At 42.3% G+C, this 8,389-nt stretch overlaps 1 pseudogene; it reads right to left on the reverse strand.

Annotated features, from left to right (window-relative positions):
- Positions 1–545: 545 nt before the first annotated feature.
- On the reverse strand, positions 546–3,147 carry LOC129547646 (olfactory receptor 4C15-like; annotated as a pseudogene).
- Positions 3,148–8,389: the final 5,242 nt, after the last annotated feature.

Here is an 8,389-nt window from a genome sequence, read left to right on the forward strand (position 1 = left end):
TCAGCCACTGTTTATACTGTTTCCCAATCTATTTCTCATGAAGTGATGGGACCAGATGCCATGATCTTAGTTTTCTGAATGTTGAGCTTTAAGCCAACTTTTTCACTCTCCTCATTCACTTTCGTCAAGAGGCTCTTTAGTTCTTCTTCGCTTTCTGCCATAAGGGTGGTGTCATCTGTATGTCTGAGATTATTGATATTTCTCCCAGCAATCTTGATTCCAGCTTGTGCTTCTTCCAGCCCAGCATTCCTCATGATGTACTCAGCATATAAGTTAAATAAGCAGGGTGACAATATACAGCTTTTATGTACTCCTTTTCCTATTTGGAACCAGCCTGTTGTTCCATGTCCAGTTCTAACTGTTGCTTCCTGACCTGCATACACGTTTCTCAAGAGACAGGTCAGGTGGTCTGGTATTCCCATCTCTTTCAGAATTTTACACAGTTTACTGTTTTCCACACAGTCAACCCCTGTCAGACAATGCTTATCCATATAAAATTTTTGTCTGCTATGAAAATTTGAATTTTTTATTCAATGTTAAATGTTTTATTTTTCATTAGAAACCACCATTATCCTAATCCACACTTTCCTCATGGCACTTTTCACTTCTTTTTTTCTGAAAGTGTAAATCAAAGGATTGAACAAGGGAGTTAGGATGGTGTAAAATATGGCTACCATTTTGTCAAAGCAGAAAGAATATGAAGACCGTACATATGGTATGGACCTAACAGAAGCAGAAGATATTAAGAAGAGGTGGCAAGAATACACAGAAGAACTGTACAAAAAAGATCTTCACGACCAAGATAGTCACGATAACGTGATCACTGACCTAGAGCCAGATATCTTGGAATGTGAAGTCAAGTGGGCCTTAGAAAGCATCAATACGAACAAAGCTAGTGGTGGTGATGGAATTCCAGTTGAGCTATTTCAAATCTTGAAAGATGATGCTGTGAAAGTGCTGCACTCAATATGCCAGCAAATATGGAAAACTCAGCAGTGGCCACAGGACTCGAAAAAGTCAGTCTTCATTCCAATCCCAAAGAAAGGCAATGCCAAAGAATGCTCAAACTACCACACAATTGCACTAATCTCACACGCTAGTAAAGTCATGCTCAAAATTTTCCAAGCCAGTCCTCAGCAATATGTGAACCGTGAACTCCCAGATGTTCAAGCAGGTTTTAGAAAAGGCAGAGGCACCAAAGATCAAATTGCCAACATCCACTGGATCATGGAGAAAGCAAGAGAGTTCCAGAAGAGCATCTATTTCTGCTTCATTGACTATGCCAAAGCCTTTCACTGTGTGGATCACAATAAACTGTGGAAAATTCTGAAAGAGATGGGAATCCCAGACCACCTGACCTGCCTCTTGAGAAACCTGTATGCAGGTCAGGAAGCAACAGTCAGAACTGTACATGGAACAACCAACTGGTTCCAAATAGGAAAAGGAGTATGTCAAAGCTGTATATTGTCACCTTGCTTATTTAACTTACATGCAGAGTACATCATGAGGAACGCTGGGCTGGAAGAAGCACAAGCTGGAATCAAGATTGCTGGGAGAAATATCAATAATCTCAGATATGCAGATGACACCACCCTAATGGCAGAAAGTGAAGAGGAACTCAAAAGCCTCTTGATGAAAGTGAAAGAGGAGAGTGAAAAGGTTGGCTTGAAGCTCAACATTCAGAAAACAAAGATCATGGCATCTGGTCCCATCACTTCATGGGAAATAGATGGAAAAACAGTGGAAACAGTGTCAGACTTTATTTTTTGGGGCTCCAAATTCACTGCAGATGCTGATTGCAGCCAGGAAATTAAAAAACGCTTACGCCTTGGAAGGAAAGTTATGACCAACCTTGATAATATATTAAAAAGCAGAGACATTACTTTGCCAACAAAGGTCCATCTAGTCAAGGCTATGGTTTTTCCCGTGGTCATGTATGGATGTGAGAGTTGGACTGTGAAAAAAAGCTGATTGCTGAAGAATAGATGCTTTTAAACTGTGGTGTTGGAGAAGACTCTTGAGAGTCCCTTGTACCGCACGGAGATCCAACCAGTCCATTCTAAGGGAGATAAATCCTGGGTGTTCATTGGAAGGACTGATGCTAAAGCTGAAACTGCAATACTTTGGCCACCTCATGCGATGAGTTGACTCACTGGAAAAGACTCTGATGCTGGGAAAGGTTGGGGACGGGAGGAGAAGGGGACGACAGAGAATGAGATGGCTAGATGGCATCACCGATTCTGTGGACATGATTTTGAGTCAACTACAGGAGTTGGTGATGGACAGGGAGGCCTGGCGTGCTGTGATTCATGGGGTCGCGGAGAGTCGGACACGACTGAGCGACTGAACTGAACTGAACTGACCATACATAAATATGCACTTGATAAAGAACAAAACCACAACAGCAATGTGGGGTTGGCTCCCCCACACCATGGGTGGGGAGGGCTTTCTGATCCCCATCAAAGCTATGGGTTCTCAGAAACAACAGGGTGACCCCAAAGGAGACAAGCAACAAGGAGAAGATTAGAATGCAGATAAACCCACTGATGATGACCACCAAAAGGCCAAAGATATGAATGTTAGTGCAGGAAAGCTTCAGCAGTGGGTTCAAGTCACACATGAAGTGCTGAATGACATTGGGGCCACAGAAGGGCAGTTGGAAACTGAAGAAAATCTGTATCATGGAATGAACAAAGACCCCTATCCAGGCAACCACCATCAGAAAGGCACAGAGTCTGCGGCTCATAATAGAAAAATAGTTCAAGGGCTTGCAGATGGCCACGTAACAGTCATAAGCCATGGCTGGAGGACAATCATCTCCACCCCAGCAAAGAAGTGTTCAGCAAAGAGCTGGGTCATGCAGCCTTCGAAGCAAATGGTTTTCCTACAAAGGAGAGAGTCCACAATCATCTTTGGGACAATGACGGAGGAGAAGCACGCATCCAGGAAGGACAGAAAAGCCAGGAAGGAGTATATGGGGGAGCCCTGGAGTGCTGGGCTGCTACTGATGGTCACCACAATTAACAAGTTGCCCCAGAAAGTTGTAATGTAAATGAACAAAAATACAACAAATATTATTTTCTGCATGGTTGGATTCTGTGAAAGCCCCAGGAGGACAAACTCAGTTACAAAGCTTTGGTTTTGCATAATTTCCAAGGAAAAGGTGAAAAGTACCACAGTGAGCATGCAGAATCTACAGTTAGAAGAAAGACAAATGTGCCACAGACCAATTTTGAGAGTCATCATAGTCATCAACAAATTGGTACATCCATGCAAAAAAATTGATTTATGTTCTTGTACTCGCTTTTTCATTGAGAACACAAAGCTAGAAATTTGTTGTAGGTGGTAGGGGGATACCAGGAAGAATTGAAGTTTAGATAAATAGTTAAATGTTTTAAGATAGAGCTTCAATGTAAGAGAAGGTAGGGATCCACCTGGGTGGGAATAAGAAATAGTTGTTATCTCAACTGCCAACTCTGGTCATATGTTAATAGTAGTGGTTTCCCAGAGGGAACTGTGAGAAGAATTCTGAAGCCACATCCGTGTTCTGAGGAAAGGAAAAGAGCAGTTTATTGTTCATGCCTGCCATGTGCGTGGGTGGGAGAAGGGGGGTTGCATGCCACCCGTGATCAGGTGACTTTCTTATCTACAGATAGAAGAAATAAGACAGGAGGAGACAGGAAGATGGCGGAGGAATAGGACGACCACTTTCTTCCCCACAAATTCAGCAAAAGAATATTTGAACGCTGAGTAAATCCCACAAAACACCTTCTGAATGGTGGCAGAGGACATCAGGCACCAAGAAAACAGCCCATTATCTCCGAAAGGAGGTAGGAAATAGTATAAAAGATAAAAAGAGAGACAAAAGAGGGAGGGACGGAGATCCATCGGCGGAAGGGAGGCTTAAAAAAGAGAGAAGTTTCCAAACACCTGGAAACACTCACTGGCGAGTCTGTGGTGAGCCTTGGAACCTCAGAGGGCAACATAACCAGGAGAAAAAAGAAATAAATAATTAAAACCCACAGACTAAGTGTCCAGAGGAAACTCTCAGTGGAGAAGCAGCGCAACTATCCACACCCTCCACTAGCAAGTGGGGACTGGGTAGGGAGTCACGGGTGGCATCACTTAGAGTGAGGACCAGGCCTGAACACCCCGAGGGCAATCTGAGGGCGCTAACTTAAGACAGTTAAGTAGACTGTGGGATAGCTAAAAGGCGAAAAGTCTATGAAAAGGCAAAAAGCCCCAACCTAAGACACTGCCAGACCCACTCACAGAACAAAGGACTGAGCAGAGCTAGCCGACTACAGTCAGCCCATCCCACATCCCCGCCAAGACAGGCAGGGGAGGGAGGCCATAGCCGGAAGGGGGCAACCGCGGCCCCAGAGAGGCTTCCCATACCAAGCTGCAGGCAGCCTTTGTTGCTAATCAAGACTTCTTGGGTTTGGGCCAGTCGATATCTACCTGAGAAGGTGTGTCAGTTGTACACCCAGAAAACTGAGCAGCAGGGATTGGGGAGGTGATAAGTCACAGTGACCGTGCTCACCAAACACCTGGTCACCTGAGCGGCTCAGACTGGGGAAGGGCACAAAACGCAGGCCCAACTGAGTCTTTGCCTTTGTGGAGTACCCGAGTACCTGAACCTGAGCTGCGCAGACCTGAGAAGTGCATGCAACCCAGCGCTGGCCTCGGACAGTTCCCAGCAGAGCAACCTAGAGCCTGAGCAGCATAAACAGGGAAAGCACACAGGCCGTGAGCAGGTGCAATCCCAGCGTAGCCGAGACACTGCGAGCACTCCCCACAGATGCCAGTGATATTTGTTAGCAGCGTTCCTCTCTCCCCACAGCACAACTGAACAGGTGAGCCTATAAAAGTGTCCACCACCGCCCCCTTGTATCAGGATGGGAATTAGACACTGAAGAGACCAGCAAACAGAAGAGCTTAAACAGAAGGAACTGCCTTTGAAGTGACAGATGGAGAAGTCTTGAGCCTACTGCAAGAATAAGACTGAAAACCAGAGGCAGAGGCTTAAGTCCAAAACCAATACCAGAGATCGCCTGTTCCAGGGAACATTAATTGATAGGAGCTCATCAAATACCTCCATGCATACACTGAAACCAGGCACCACCCAAGGGTCAACAAGTTTCAGAAAAAGACATACCACACAAATTCGCCAGCAAAACAGGAGAATAGCCCTGAACTTCAATATACAGGCTGCCCAAAGCCACTCCAAACCCACTGACATCTCAAACTCATTACTGGACACTTCATTGCACTCCAGAGAGAAGAAATCCAGCTCCACCCACCAGAAAACTGACACAAACTTCACTAACCAGGGAAACTTGACAAGCCACCCGTCCAACCCCACACACAGCGAGGAAACTACATAATAAAGAGAACTCCACAAACTGCCAGAAGACAGAAAGGCCACCCCAAGCACAGCAATATAAGCAAGATGAAGAGGCAGAGAAATAGCCAGCAAGTAAAGGGACAGGATAAATGCCCAGCAACACAAACAAAAGAGGAAGATATAGGGAATCTACCTGAAAAAGAATTTTGAAATTGGATAGTGAAATTGATTCAAAATCTTGAAAGCAAAATGGAATTACAGATAAATAACTTGGAGGAAATAATTGAGAAGATGCAAGAAAGGTTTAATAATGATTTATAGGAAATAAAAAAGAATCAGTATGCAATGAATAATGCAATAGATGAAATCAGAAACACTCTGGAGGGAAAAAACAGTAGAATAATGGAGGCAGAAGACAAGATAAGCGAGCTAGAAGATAGAATTGTAGAAATAAATGAAACAGAGAGGAAAAAAGAAAAATGAATTAAAAGAAATGACGACAATATTAGAGAGCTCTGGGACAATCTTAAACGCCCCAGCGTTTGAACCATAGGAATCCGAAAAGAAGAAGACAAAAAGAAAGACCATGAGAGAATACCTTAAGAGATAATAGTTGAAAACTTCCCTAAAATAGGGAAGAAAATAATCACCCAAGTCCAAGAAACCCAGAGAGTTCCTAATAGGATAAACCCAAGGCGAGATACTCCAAGACACATAGTAATCAAATTAACAAAGATCAAACACAAAGAACAAATATTAAAAGCAGCAATGGAAAAGAAAAAAATAACACACAAGGGGATTTCCATAAGGATAACAGCTTATCTTTCAACAGAAACTCTTCAGGCCAGGAGGGAATGGCAAGACATACTTAAAGTGATGAAAGAAAATAGCATACAGCCCAGATTACTGTACCCAGCAAGGATCTCATTCAAATATGAAGGAGAAATCAAAAGCTTTACAGACAAGCAAAAGCTGAGAGAATTCAGCATCACCAAACCAGCTCTCCAACAAATGCTAAAGGATCTTCTCTAGACAGGAAACACAGCAAGGGTGTATAAACTTGAACCCAAAACAATAAAGAAAATGGCAACGAGATCATACTTATCAATAATCACCTTAAACGTAAATGGGTTGAATGCCCCAACTAAAAGACAAAGCCTGGCTGAATGAGTACAAAAAACAAGACCCCCATGTATGTTGTCTACAAGAGACCCACTTCAAAATGAGGGACACATACAGACTGAAAGTGAAGGGCTGGAAAAAGATATCCCACACAAATAGAGACCAAAAGAAAGCAGGAGTAGCGACACTCATATCAGATAAATTAGACTTTAAAACAAAGGCTGTGAAAAGAGACAAAGAAGGAACCTACATAATGATCAAACGATCAATCCAAGAAGAAGATATAACAATTATAAATATTTATGCACCCAACACAGGAGCACCGCAATATGTAAGACAATTACTAACAAGTATGAAAGGGGAAATTAACAACAATGCAATAATAGTGGGAGACTTTAAAACCGCACTCACACCTATGGATAGATCAACTAAACAGAAAATTAACAAGAAAACAAAAACTTTAAATGATACAATAGACCAGTAAGACCTAATAGATATTTATAGGACATTTCACCCCAAAACAACGAATTTCGCCTTCTTCTCAAGTGCCCACGGAACCTTTTCCAGGATAGATCACATCCTGGGCCATAAATCTAGCCTCGGTAAATTCAAAAAAATTGTAATCATTCCAAGCGTCTTTTCTGACCACAATGCAGTAAGATTAGATCTCAATTACAGGACAAAAACTCTTAAAAAGGCCAGCATATGGAGGCTGAAGAGCAGGCTGCTGTAAAGAACAAATCATGAAGAAATCAAAAGAGAAATCAAAATATGCATAGAAATGAATGAAAATGAAAACACAACAACCCAAAACCTCTGGGACACTGTAAAAGCAGTGCTAAGGGGAAGTTTCATAGCCATACAGGCATACCTAAAGAAATAAGAAAAAAGTCAATCAAATAACCTAACTCTACCATGAGTGGAGGAGCCTGGTAGGCTGTAGTCCATGGGGTCGCGAAGAGTCAGATACTACTGAGTGACTTCACTTTCACTTTTCACTTTTATGCATTGGGGAAGGAAATGGCAACCAACTCAAGTGTTCTTGCCTGGAGAATCCCAGAGACGGCGGAGCCTGGTGGGTTACCATCTATGGGGTGGCACAGAGTCGGACATGACCGAAGTGACTTAGCAGCAGCAGCAGCAACACCTAAAGAAACTAGAAAACGAAGAAATGAAGAACCCCAGGGTTAGTAGAAGGAAAGAAATCTTAAAAATTAGGGCAGATATAAATGCAAAAAAAACAAAAGAGACCATAGCAAAACCAACAAAGCCAAAGGATGGTTCTTTGAGAGGGTAAATAAAATTGACAAGCCACTAGCCAGACTCATCAAGAAACAGAGGAAGAAGAACCACATCAATAAAATTAGAAATGAAAATGGAGAGATCACAACCAACAACACAGAAATACAAAGGATCATTAGAGAACACTATCAGCAATTATATGACAATAAAATGGACAACTGGGAAGAAATGGACAAACTCTTAGAAAAGTGAAACTTTCCAAAACTGAACCAGGAAGAAATAGAAAATCTTAATAGACCTATCACAAGAATGGAAGTAGAAGCTGTAATCAGAAATCTTCCAGCAAACAAAAGTCCAGGTCCCGACGGCTTCACAGTTGAATTCTACCAAAAATTTAGAGAAGAGCTAACACCTATTCTACTCAAACTCTTCCAGAAAATTGCTGAGGAAGGGAAACTTCAAACTCATTCTATGAGACTACCATCACCCTAATCCCGAAACCTGGTAAAGATCCCACAAAAAAAGAAAACTACAGGCCAATATCACTGATGAACATAGATGCAAAAATCCTTAACAAAATTCTAGCAATCAGAATCCAACAACACATTAAGAAGATCATACATCATGACCAAGTGGGCTTTATCCCAGGAATGCAAGGATTCTTCAATATGTGCAAAT

Source organism: Moschus berezovskii, chromosome 24 (assembly GCF_049115385.1).
Source record: "Moschus berezovskii isolate FMDL1 chromosome 24, NW_MosBer_1.0, whole genome shotgun sequence".
Classification (NCBI taxonomy): domain Eukaryota; kingdom Metazoa; phylum Chordata; class Mammalia; order Artiodactyla; family Moschidae; genus Moschus; species Moschus berezovskii.